This window comes from Thermobia domestica, chromosome 5, assembly GCF_964235325.1.
Source record: "Thermobia domestica chromosome 5, izTheDome1.hap1.1, whole genome shotgun sequence".
Taxonomy (NCBI): domain Eukaryota; kingdom Metazoa; phylum Arthropoda; class Insecta; order Zygentoma; family Lepismatidae; genus Thermobia; species Thermobia domestica.
Genome location: NC_137458.1, coordinates 43,670,030 through 43,684,789, shown reverse-complemented (window position 1 = coordinate 43,684,789; position 14,760 = coordinate 43,670,030).

Below are 14,760 nucleotides of genomic sequence, written 5' to 3'. Positions count from 1 at the left end.
TTTGAGGGTACCTGTTAAGTAGGAGGTTGTTGGAGATGCAACCTATTATTGGGATGCTGGATCGATTCCCGAAAACCGCTTGTCAACAGCTCTTACCGATTTTGATGTGATACCTGTTGACAGACAGACACACAGACGGACACAGCCGTTCTATAAGACTTCCCTTTCATATGCATAGCGTAGTTTGGAAGTCTAAAAGTACGTATATAGCCGAAAGCAGGAAATATATTTTTATTTGATAACTAGCAGCGTTCACCCCGCTTCGCTGCGGTCACCCCGGAACGCAATAAACTTTGTTACTTAGATAATTTTTACTTTTTCGCTTTCAAGTGATATGATAAAAACCATAGAAGATTGCAGTAAATGTTAACATTATATCGCCTGTCATTTATGTTAACCCGCCCCGCTTCGCTGCGGTCACCCCGGAACGCAATAAACTTTGTTACTTAGATAATTTTTACTTTTTCGCTTTCAAGTGATATGATAAAAACCATAGTAGATTGCAGTAAATGTTAACATTATATCGCCTGTCATTTATGTTAACCCGCCGAGTGACACGGTCATGCGGGTTGCATATAAATACGTTTATTTTTACCTATGATGAACTAACAAAGGATTTGTACGTTATGGACACTTGAATGGTCAATTATCTCAAGACACTGGTAATTGAAAATTAAAGTGATATGATAAAAACCATCTAGGGTCCAAATCCTAATAACCCCCCAAAAATGAAAGAAATTGGTTCAGCCGTATTAGCGTGATGAGGGAACAAAGGATTTGTACGTTCTCTTTTATATATATAGATTAAATATAAAGTTATTTATTGCGGCTTGCAGCTTTGTACTTTTCTTATATATATTTTTCTCTTACTTAGAAGAAGAAATAAAGCTTTTTCTTAGTTACAATTTCAGAATGAATGAATATATGAATATTTATTAGTTTCTCTTCTGAACGAATATATATGAAAAAAATTATTTCCTGAGAACTTCTAGTATTTTTAATGGGTTACTTTCGTTAAACTTTGAAATTTTCGGTAGCCAAAAACTTGCAATAGATGTTTTTATATATTTCGTAATTATTATTTCTATAAAGTGAAAATATATAAATATAGAAAAGTAATATAATCTGCCCCCTAAATGACGCCCCTGGGTTCGGGCTGTGAATTTTTAAATATACAACCATATTTCTCGGACTTTTTCTGGCCTAACTTTGTAAATATTGTGTAAAACGATACAAATTGCACCTTTCTTTCTGGAGGACTTTCAAAACACAACTGCAAAATCAAACCTCGAATTGCCGTAAATAAAAATACAATTTTGAATTAATAATTAAGTTTCTGTAATTCGGACTTATTTCGGGCTCATTTGATTATCACAGAGCTCAGTCCAGGTTCGGGCCTAAATACTAAGACATATTTCGGACTGGGGTCGGGCCTCACATTGTAAATTCACGGACCGGGCCCGGGCTGAAAATTCCGGCCCGTGCAGACCTCTGCTCTGCGCCCGTACACATTTCTTCCTAGTCCAGAAAATCTCCCCTCCGCATCGCCAATAATGGTAAATTTGTTCCTCGTATATTTGCTTATTATTGTAAGAGAAGTTCAAACCAGGACTCTAAAATTTGTTCGTTCTCTGGGGTAATGTGAGTAATGCAAATTAAGAAAGATATGCGTAATATACACATGTCAGAAAAACTTGATATCAATTTGAGTAGACCTTGTACGTAATGTTTATTTTAGAAATAATAAACTTATGCAAATACTTCGAGACATCTGAAATTTAATGTTAAATACTGGCGAGTGAGCCAGAAGGGGCGTGCACTATTCAGTTAGTCAAAGAACTCGTAGCTTGAAAACTACTATTTAAACCAATATTGAATTAGACAAATTTGTAAAAAGTAAGATAACCATAGTTGGAAATAGTGTGTGTATTTTTTTAGGATGAAACCCAGAAGTACATTCTCGATAAAATAATAATAATAATAATCAGTGGCGTATTTAGGGGGGCTTCCGGGCTTAAGCCCCCCCTGAAATCTTACTTACTATAGTAAAGTATATGAAATATCTTGCAGAATTTTCACATTTTCAGGCAAAGCTCACCAAAATTTAGCTAAGCCACCCCGGAACAAAATCGTAAATACGCCACTGATAATAATAATAATAATAATAATAATAATAATAATAATAATAATCTTACTCACTTCAATCATAGGTTGATGGGCAAGAAGGAAATTTTAAAACTTTTCTCTCCCCTGGGAGAGCTGTTTTATAATTTGATAAGGTCTCTTCTTCGTTACTGCATCTAGGGGTGTTCGATAAGGCTGAGGACCTATCGAACTTCGGGACTGAAAATTTATCGAGTTGTCATCGGTTACTCGAAACCTTTCGAGTATTTGAAATTATCGAAGTTTCGGGTATTATCGAAATTTCGAGTATTATCGAAGTTTCGGGTATTATCGAAATTTCGAGTATTATCGAAATTTCGAGTATTATCGAAGTTTCGGGTATTATCGAAGTTTCGGGTATTATCGAAATTTCGAGTATTATCGAAGTTTCGGGAATTATCGAAATTTCGAGTATTATCGAAGTTTCGGGTATTATCGGAATTTCGAGTATTATCGAAGTTTCGGGTATTATCGACATTTCGAGTATTATCGAAGTTTCGGGTATTATCGACATTTCGAGTATTATCGAAGTTTTGGGTATTATCGACATTTCGAGTATTATCGAAGTTTCGGGTATTATCAAAAGTAGTGATGCACAGTTCGGTTCCCTCACCTCTCCAATGATTTCTTCTTGCAGCCAAACTAGTCAAACAACTTTTTTTATCTAATAAGTTATTGCAAAGTTGTACTTGTGAGGTGAAAGGAAAGCGTGCACAAAGGGATTGCTTTTTCGTCCCCTCCTCCCCCCTCCCACACACAGAAAGCGTTCATTTTTACCTGAATTTTATCTCTTGTTTGTTATTTGCTAACAGCTAGTGTATTAGTGTTGCCAGAGATACGGTCTTAAACGTAGAAATAGGGTAATTTGCTCTTCATACGATATAGTATACGCCCAACACCTCAACCATATTAATCACGCACGGTGTTGCTAAAATGTTATAGCAACATTTTATTTTTAAGCCAAATGTATTATCTTCTGTCGTGTTTGCTTTCTCTTAATGGCCACTAGTTCACACATTGCCGCAATCAGATATGATGATGCTTTGGGCGCAAACTCCCCCTTTAGCCTTTCAGTAAAACAGATGTTGGTCAAATCAGTGGTGATTTCAGGGGTTGTTTAGGAGGAATATTTCCCCCACAAACATATCTCTGATCATGTTCACCATGGTTTACCAGTATTTTTGCTACTTTCACCCTCCGTGTATTCAAAATCTCCCGGGGTAGGATTACCATAATTTCTGGATATTTTTAAGAATGGTGTGTGTGTTTATTGAGAAGTTAAGAAAAGTCTAATCTTAACTTTCTAAAATGCTTATGCTCCTTTTCTATACTTAAAATATATTTTTATATTATTGTCTTAATTATTTTCCTGAGTAAAGTATTCTTGCGAAGAACACCTTATCGTTATTGATTTTTTCATAAATATCAGCACAAGACAGAATTGCAAGCCAAGCACTTGACCAAACACAGCGAAATTTCCCAGTCTTCCATTTTCCCTAAAATTTCGGGCATTAGTTAATCCCAGACAATTTTCCGGATCGGGCTTGAATCTAGAACGTATGATAAGACTACGCGGGGGAAACCTTGAAATCATCACTAAGTTTAATGAAGGTGAAAAACGGAAATAAATCTATTTCCTCGACAGTGAATATACAGGAACCATATATTACAAGGAACCATATATGTTCTATACAGTTGGTTTGTACATTATGATGAATCCACACACTAGCGGATCCAGAAGCGTCGTTTGGTGGAGGCAGATTGCTTCCTGGACGAATAATGTAGGTTTTAAAAATGTAAGAGTTTTGCATCAATTTAGAATAACGTGGTGCATTATTTTATATAGAGTGTTTCAAAACAACACCGCCAACGTTTGGGTTGCCACATTACCTAATTTTAGCGTATACCACCAGATTTTCAGGTCTTATGTTCGTCCCCCGCTTAATCATCTCTTAATCAAGAAAAACCTAAGATTGGAGAAAAATCTAAGACGACTTTGTTGATAAAGTGTTGTTATATTCAACGTAAACCGCTACATTTCTGTGTCAATCTCAATCGCGAATGGACAGATGACAGAAATAAGATGAACGCAAAAACTGTCAAATTATTACTACTGGTTTTGTACAATATGAAAGACGTATCATGCATAGAATTTTATAAGATTTTATGCCATCGAGATTTTTTGAAGGAAGTTAAAGGGAATGAAAAATGTAAAAAAAATGGCATAATCATACACATTTTGGTTCAACCCATGAATACTAATGTATGATCTCATGGGTGCGTATTTCTTTGATAACATTCTGTCCAGTTCAACTGAACACGTCTATGTTGTTACGTAATCTATATGTTCAACTAGTAGTTTATATATTCAGAAATGATTGCAAATTGAACCTACGGATCCTTAGCATATTGTTTAGATTAGATTCATTATTAGTATTTTTTTCTTTTAAAATGTTTATACTGTATTTCATATATTGTGAAACTGTGGTATTTTCGTACGTTAGTATGATTTCAAGTAGAAATCTTTGAAAATGATCAGAAATTTTATACGAGATGGACCAAGACTCCTAAATATGTTTTAGCTTTCTTACGATAAAAGTTTAGAAATTATTTTGTATTCCTTAGAGAGAAAACCGTATGAACAACATCTGCCATATATCGCTTGCTTTTTTTTTTTTTTTTGAAAACTTATCTTAGAGAAATCCTTATTAGAGATATTTTACTGTAATACTTATTTAATATTTACTTTACAATTCGAGACTCACATTTGTTGAACTTAATAAAACATTAAAGGCAAAAACTAAATTTTCTTTACTTTAGTTTTGTTAGAAAAGTACATTGGAAGTGTTACTTAACAAAGAAATCACAAAAAAAAAAAAAAAAAAAAGGTCAGAAGGATCGTCAGTATTTCTAATACACAAATTCACATCAGTACTTACGGTTTAGAATCCCCCGCTTTTCTAATTTCAAAATATGGCAACACTATCCTGAGACCAAGATAAAACAAAAAGTATAGACCAACCTGGGTGCACAAATGCTTCCTTTTGGAGTTATAGAATGCCGAAAACATGAATAAATGAACTTTATGGGTCCATAGCTCCAATACTATAGGATCTGCCGTATTCCGGTCAAAATTTTATTTAAAAACTAGTATGTGCCCTATCCAAATATCCAAGTTTCAGAATGATCCAAATATCCCATATGATCTTTTCGCTGACATTTTCACTTCAGTAACTTGAACACACTTTCCAGTACCGTTTCAGCTTGAATTAGCAGTATAACCTTGTTTCCCATAGAAAAATCTAATTACAACCTAAGTGCACTGTAATCGTAATCGGTTTCAAAGACATTGGCTTCTTGTTTGTGAAAAGAAAGAAACAATGATAAGTAGTCTATTGTATGCAGGACACAACAGGAGAGAGAGGGTCTAATATTTCTTTCAACAACTGCAAAGCAAGTAACTGCACGACCATCTTTCTTTGAAAGGCTGTTTGCAACAATATACGAAGCAGCTGAGAGAACTCTTGAGGAAATAATGTTTTCTATTTTTCCTTAAGAAGTGATCGGAAGTTATTTTAATTTGATATGGAAATTGAATCAGAGCCATTGAAATGTAAGTCAGAGGATGTGTGTTTTTCTCTCCTTTCCCCTTAATCCCTTTTGTCCCTCCCTGGTTCGATCCCCGACCAAGTAAGTTTGTGGGGGACAACATCGTGTCCGTGGGCTTTCTCGGCGTACTCCTGTTTCCTTCCACATTCCCATTCCACCAACTATTCCATCATCATTCACTTGCCTTAATCATATTTCTCCCTTATCCTAACAGACATAATAGTAGGTCATTACACTGGAAGATTTCACTTCATTTCATTTTCCTTTAGTCTTCGTTCTGTCATATGTAAAGTTATCCCTTGTGCATAGCATCATGCCATGAGGGCATGTAGGGAGTGTGCCCTCAGTCGTAGATGAATGTGGTGTTGTCGGCACCACGCTTCGGCCGCATCCTCCCCTCCCAGGTACGCATTGAATCTGAGGTTGGTAATGCCCAGAGCCGCACGGCATCTTATGCACAAAATCAAATATCGTAAAGTAACCAAGAGCAACAGATACCTGACATGCATTTAGACCAATCCTTTAAAATCGGATAATTCATTCGAAAGTTATCGTAGCTTTCACACGCCTACGCCCAAAGTAAGAACAAATACCTCAATTCGGGAAAAATCCCCTTGTGGTATGGCAACCGAAACAATAGGTGTCTGGTGAAAGCAAAACAGAGCATTTTAAAATGAGTTCCATCAAAATCGGACAATCCGTTCGAAAGTTATCGTCGGATGCCACATGCAAACAGACAGACAGGACGGCGTGTAATAGGGAGCTTCGCACCCAAAATTCTCAAGGTTTGTTTCACGACAATCTCAAATATTCGAAGGCATTCGAGCGCCGGAGAGTAAATTTTCGAAACGGAAGTTTGATAAGTCTTCAGCCTTATCGACTTTCCTTACCTCTACCTATATCAGTAGCTATCTCTATACAGAACTTTAATTTAAACCCTCGAAATCATATTAAAATTATTTTTCTGCCTGCCCCTTTATTGGCGTAATCGGCAAAGTGACTATTAGTAGACTAATGGTGTCTTGGATTCCAATTCCATTCAGGTAATGCATGTTTTCTCTTCCTCTTTCTCTCTTCTGACAGACTGCTTAAACCTTATACAGATCTGTGGGGAGAAAACTTTTCCTTCACTTCATTGCTAAGGAGAGAAGTTTTAAAATAAAAACACTCTGCATATATGTAATACATATTATATACAACTATGATAACCTCGAATTCATTGTTTCTTCCGAACACTCCGATAATCCCGAACTTTTCAAAATATTCAAGCGACTCGACAAATGCGATCATATTGATATATTTCTGTATTTGCTGCTTTCAAACAATTCGAGACTTTCGAAGAGTTCGAGTGTCTCGAAGTTGTCTAATGTTTCTTACATTTCGAGTGCCTCGAACACTTCGAGAGTCTCGAACATTTTGGGAGTCCCGAACATTTCAGGAGTCTCGAACATTTCAAGAGTCTCGAACATTTCAAGAGTCTCGAACATTCCGGGAGTCTCGGTCATTCCGGGAGTCTCGGTCATTTCGGGAGTCTCGGTCATTTCGGGAGTCTCGGTCATTTCGGGAGTCTCGAACATTTCGGGAGTCTCGAACATTTCGGGAGTCTCGAACATTTCGGGAGTCTCGATCATTTCGGGAGTCTCGATCATTTCGAGAGTCTCGAACATTTCGGGAGTCTCGATCATTTCGGGAGTCTCGATCATTTCGAGAGTCTCGAACATTTCGGGAGTCTCGAAAGTTCGATAATTCGATAAAATTAAAATTATTTATCGATGAAACGGTTTTGAAATTTTATCGAATTGTTATCGATTACTCGATTATCGGAACAGCCCTAACTGCATCTATCCTTGGTCGGGCCGCGGTGGCTCAGTGGTAGAGCGTTCACCTCTAATGCATGGCGTTCTTATTTCGATCTCAGTTCACACCAAGTGAACTTTGTGGAGGACAAACACCATGTGTGGGGGTTCTCCCGTTTTCTTCCACTTTCTGCATTCCACCATTTCCTTCATTTCCCAACATCACTAGCTCCTTTAACCTACCAGGCATAGCTGTGGAACGTAAAACTTATAGATTTTTCTATCCTTGGTCTTCCACTTCCTGGTTTTTCTTCTGCCTTTTCCTCTATCCACACGGTGTCCGATCTGAGTGTCGAATAAGATAGGTAAGCATGCTCTTTCTTCTCTTTCCTATTATCTTCATCATCTGTTGTCCTTTACTAGCTTCCTTTAGTACGTCTTCATTCCTTCCCTTATTATTATTATTATTATTATTATTATTATTATTATTATTATTATTATTATTATTATTATTATAATCTTTCTACGGGTACATCTCGCTTTTGTGGCAAGATTCGCCCATTCTAAGGTTTTAAACTTTCGCTCTTGATTATAAAAAATCATTATACATTATAAAATTCTATACAAAGAAATGTATAGGTCTACATCTTATAAATAGTATACACACATTCTACCATTATAAAAATAGTATACATCTTACAAAAATAAATTATCAACGAAATACCTCACTACTGTCAAACAACATTTGTACTGTGTATATATTTATAGTAATTATATAGACTGTCATGTCTTTTAATCACATGGCTACCCAGCTTGCCTCACGACGATGGGCAGACGCCAATAATTTGAGTATTCTAGCAGGGAATCGAACCTAGAACCAGGCGATCAGGAATCGAACGCTCTAACCATTAGACTATGAAACCCCATTAAATGACTATAAGGTTAAAATTCAAATGATTCTACAACAATTATCAACGAAATATTTCACTACATTTCTAACACTAACGACATTTATACTGTTGATACATTTATATTAATTACTTTATGAAAACGAAACTATGTATCTGAAATTAAAACGATCCTACAAAAAGCATTTTTTCCCAACAAAATACCTTACTATTTTCAAACAACATTTATACTCTGTGTACACATTTATATTAATTACATTATAGAAAAGAATAGAATGATTATATGCTTTAAGTTAACTCATCCAAAAAGCAATTATCAATAAAATATATTAATATTGTACACTGATTACATGTACTGTACACTTTGTATATTACCAATACACTAATGTCTGAAAATTGATTAAAAAAATTGTATGTACGAAATTATTACATTGACCCCACAAAACCAATTTTTGCCAAGTCTAATACCATCTTTCAAAGACATTACTTTTAGTTTTATTACAAAGTAGAGCATTTATAGCATCTTATACGAGAACAATATAGAACTTCTTATTATGATAAAGTACATTTAACACAAATACGTTATTTAGATACAATATTTTTGTTCGTTCTATATTTTTAATACAAACTACTGCTGCTGTTGTCTTTTTACATTTACTGTTTTCGAGTTTATTTTTGTTTGTCGAATCTAACACCGAGGTTCACGACGGAGAGGAAGTGACTGTTCCAACCGAGAATCAACAATTCCAGGGAGTATGACTGCTATTTCTATAGACAGCCGACAAAAGGGCAAAGCTGCCCAAAACAAGTTTTTGAAAAAAAGGAAAAAAAGAAAGAAAATTAGAAAGAAAGGATCAGAAACGACATTGGTTTTTAGCCTGAAGCCCTCATAAATCACTACCACGTGTCGCGAAGACTAGTAGGGCTAGAGGTTCCGAGGGCTCTCAATTCCTTCAAAAAGATCTATCCATATACTATATACAGCATAGGTGCCAAATTTACTGAAGAATATATTACAATTAATCTAACGCAAGTAAGGTAAATTGGAGACCGTGGTTGGATTTATATGGGTCTTGTGTATTTGTATTAAAAATTTCAAGTTATTACCTGCAATACTTTGTTAGAAATTACCATATTAAATTTTACATGTTATTAAATGGAGAGTTAGAAACCTAAGCGAAGACGTATCAGATCCCCTTAATCTAGTATATTACGCGCTTGATGTTAGTAGTCTTTTCCCAAAATATTAACACACATTAATAACATCGTATAGACGAGCTATCGACAGACAAAATAAAACATTAGGATTTTTATACTACTATACCTGCTTTCTGTTAATGATTTTTACGAGTAAAAGATAATGATTGCGTGGTTTGAACCAGGGTGGAAAAAATCATTTTTGTTGATTTTTTTGATTTAAATCAAACCTTTCTTCTCGAACATTACAAGTCGCGAACAGAAGAAAAAAGCATTAGGTATTAGTATTAAATGCTAATTACGCCACTTAAGTGAAAGTATTAGGGTTGAATTTTGAATTAAACCCCAATTGTTAACCTATATCAATCGCAAACAATGTTTCTTAACCCTTTTAAATTGTGTGTACAAAATTTCAAGCTATCCTGAATAGTAACGGCGGGGAGCTAACAATGAGCAAAGCACGCTAGCTATACTATTTTATATAATAGTATTCTAATAAATAAGTATAGTGTTATTTAATCCGTGTGTCTTCGTTGTTTGTGTGAGTGATGTTTGTATGCGTTATACAACTTGGCCGCTTCATTTTTGTCAACAACACGGACAAACAATATAGCAATTCACCAAACGGTATAGCAAACGAGCTCAGCATGTTTCGTATAGAATTAAGAGTCCATAGTCCTTGTGTCGTATAGGATGTGATCTCCTACTGTTCTGTCTGGACTCCATTCAATACCTACTTTGCTGTGTTGCCAAACCTATACGGAAGTGTGCATTACAATTGCTCTAAATTTATCTGTCAGTCTAGAAAACAAGAGCCAATACTATTTTTCAACAATAGTAGCCATAAACAATTAAATTATGACCAATGCGATCTGTTACTTGTAAGTACAGTAATGTGCGATATTTGTTAGCTTCTGGTTGAAAACATGGAAAATATGTGCCATTCCCTAGATATTTCTATCGTAAAGGGATGTGCAAAGTTAATCAGTTTCTGGTAGAAAGTGTGGCAGATAAAGTTGATCGTACTTTTAACAATGGCGGGCTACAGCAATGAAAGAAACACATGTGGAATCGAGATGTACCATTCCCTAGATATTTCAATCGTAAATGGTGTGCCAAGTTAGATCAGTTTCTCACAGAAAGTATGGCACATAATGTTGATTGTTGATTTAACAATAGTGTCTTCCAGCAATGAAACTAGCATCAATATGCAAAATCTACATGTACCATTCCCTAGATATTTCAATCGGTAACGGTGTGCCAAATTCTGTTAGTTTCTCGTAAAAAGTATGGCAGATAATGTTATTGTTTACTTAACAATGGTGGGCTTTAACAGTGAAACTTAGAAAAATAGGTGCAATTGATATGTACCATTCCCTAGATATTTCAATCGCAATTGGGTGTGTCAAGTTTCATCAGTTTCCGGTAGAAAGTACGTATAGCAGATAAAGTTGATTGTTTGCTTAAAATTTGTGGGCTTCAACAATGAAACTAACAAAAATAGGTGCAATTGATATGTACCATTTCTTAGATATTTCAATCGTAATGGGTATTCCAAGCTTGATCATTTTCTGGTGGAAAGTATGGCACATAATGTAGGTTGTTTATTTAAGAATGGTGTCCTTCAACAATTAAACAAACAACAATATATGAAATCGGCATTCACAATTCCCTAGATATTTTAATCATAAAAAGTTGTGCCAAGTTTAACCCTGTGGAGATCTTGGCTTTTTGAGCTATTTTTGAGACTTTCAGTCAAGCAGCTACTGCATCGTCACTATTTATCCTAGGATCATGGTTCATACCTCATTCTCTTCAGAATAGAGCCGGCTTTCAAATGGTACCACTAACATGCTCATACCCTATACCAGAAGCGGGAAAAAATGTCAAAGTGAAAATTTCGGAGGGAAAATTTTTTTCTCAAACTTTGGACCCCCTGGACCCCCCCTGTGCTATCATAGCCATCTAAAAAAAATCTGGTAAATAGTACTTGGTGTACTGAATGTGTGTGCCAAATTTCAAGTTTCTATCTTGAATAGTAAGGGCGGGAGAATTTTTATCAAAAATTCCCACAATGCCCCAAATCACCATAAAACACTATGATCTCAGGGGGAAAAAATCCCGATACATCCCTAATTACCCTAGGGTCATGTGTCGCCCATATTATCTTCTGAATGGAACTGCCTTTCAGGCGGTACCATTCACATGCTTCCATCATGTATGTAAGGCGAGAAATTCCTGAAAAAAGGAAGTTTTTGGGGCAAAATTTCCCTTTTTTCAACTTTTGCCCCTCTGGAACCCCCTGTTTTTACGCAGAAATCGGAAAAAAACTTCTGGTAAATATTACTCGGTGGACTGAATGTTTGTGCAAAATTTCAATCTTCTACGTGAAAAAATAGACCCGCCAGAAAAAATTTCCCTACCACACCCCACTTATACCCTATACAGAAGTATATTTGGATAAAAAGTCACTGAGACGGCCCTAATTACCCTAGAATAATAATTCGACAGTCGTTCTCTTCAGAATGGAACTGCCTTTCAGACGGTATGAATCACGTGGTCCTATCATGTTTTTTTGGCGGGAAAATGACGAAATACGGGATTTTTGGGGCAAATTTTCCCTTTTTTCAATTTTTGCCCCTCTAGACCCCCCTGTTTTTACGCAGAAATCGGAAAAAAACTTCTGGTAAATATTACTTGGTGGACTGAATGTTTGTGCAAAATTTCAATCTTCTACGTGAAAAAATAGACCCGCCAGAAAAAATTTCCCTACCACGACCCAGTTTTACCCTATACAGAAGTATATTTGGATAAAAATTCACTGAGACGGGCCTAATTACCCTAGGATAATAATTCGACCGTCATTCTCTTTAGAATGGAACGGCCTTTCAGACGGTATGACCCACGTGGTCCTATCATGTATGTGAGGCGGGAAAATGACGAAATACGGGATTTTGGGGGTTAAAAATCCCTTTTTTCCTCTTTTCCCCTCTGGTACCCCCTGTTTTAGTACTGACATCGGAACAAAAAATCTGGTAAATACTACTTGGTGGACTGAATGTTTGTGCAAAATTTCAATCTTCTACGTAGAAAAATAAGCCCGCCAAAAAATATTGAACATAGGCTTAGAAAATGAGAAAATAAATTTTTGATTTATGACGTCATCACCTCCCATGTCTGGACCCAGGACGGTCTGAAACCATACGTAATGTCCTCTACAATGTCTCTGGACTTGAAAAACAAAAAAAAAAAACCGGACGAAAAAGCTCAAATAGAAGAGAAATAACGCAATGTACCATGAAAAACGCGTATGGTACAAAATGTACTATAAGATCCCCAAAGGGTTAATCAGTTTCTGGTTGGAAGTGTGGGAGATATAGTTATCTTTTCAAAAAGTGGTAGTCTTTAACAATGAAAGTAGCAATAAGACGTGAAGTCGACACGCACAATTTCCTAGATATTTCAATTCTAAACGGATGTGCAATATTTGGTCAGTTTCCGGTAGAGAATATGAAAGATAAAATTGATTGTTTATTGTAAAATAGTGACCTCTAAGAACAATACATATGTGAAAGCGACATGCAGAATTCCGTCGATATTTCAATCGTAAATGGATTTGCGAAGTTTCGTCAGTTTCTGTTAGAAGGGACATAAGGGAATGTTGGTTGCTTATTTAAGAATGGTGGCCTTCAAAAAGGAAACAAACAACGATATATGAAATCTAAACTCACCATTCTCTAGACATTTCAATTGTTAATGAATATGTTAATTAATGTTAAGTTTTTTTCATTTCTGGTTCAAAATGTGAAAGAAAGTCGACTTGCACCATTCTCTATACATTTGAGGCGTACATGGTTGTGCCAAGTTTGGTCAGTTTCTGATAGAAAGTATGACACATAAAGTAGATTGTTTAACAGTGGTGGTGTACAGCAAATGAAACTGACAACGATATATGTACTGTTCATGCTTGAATCGTAAGTGAGTGTGCCAAGTTTGGTTAGTTTCTGGTTCGAAGTGTAGAATATACAGTTGATTATCTATTTCAATAACGATAGCCTCCAACAAGGAAAGTAGCAATAATACGTGAAATCGAAATGCACTATTCTTTAGATATTTGAATCGTATATGATTGTTCCAAGTTTGGTCTTTTTTCTGGTAGATAGTGTGGCAAATAAAGTTGATTGTTATTTTAACAATGGTAGCCTCTACCCGATTTTGTTTAATTTATGAATTATTTTTGATTTTATAAAATTTATTGGTAATATATGTTAACCCTGGTGGCGGTGGAGGTATCTACTGTATTAAATACAAAACTATTTGAATGTTCAAAAAAAAAAAAAAAAAAAAAAAAAAACCTAAGGCCGGGATATAGTTGAAGTTTACCAAACGGAGAGTCCTAGATGTTCCTTTTCAAACCAGAGCACACGATAAATAGAACAATAATTTGCATTATCCAGCATTAATTAACTACGAGTCTTTAACATAGCACAGGATCGTAGACAATTGATGAGCTCTTGTTGCTATGGTAACAATATTAACAATCCATTTAAAGGCCACAACAAAGTCGATGTTACAAGCAATGGAAATTACCAGAAATTTCAGGGCATGTATTACTAAAACATGTTCAACTTAATAATAATACGATCTTCAGTGTTAAGTCTTCATTTTTTACCCGTTTTCGTAGCAAAGAGAGTAACGAATACGATGCAGTGAAAGGAGCTCATTTTTATATAAAAGAGAGAGTGGGTAGAGTTCAATATCCAATTTATTACAAATCGAGGAGAGTCGGCCTAAATTATGTTGATGTTCCAATGAGTCCTATTGTTATAACAATCAGGATCCTGAATAATGCAAGATTCTTATCCTTATAACAATAGGACTCATTGCCTAGCAACATATTAAGGTAGCCTTTCGTGAAATTGTAGTAACTTCCATTTTCAACAGTGATGCCTTTGTCCCAATACCTTCTCATCTTCGGTCTGCAGGAGATTGTCACTAAGCGGCTGTAAACATTAGCATTCTTCGTTCTCAACCGCTACATCTTCAAGAGAAAAACTTGCTCTCTTTTTATCTGCTCTCTAACATAT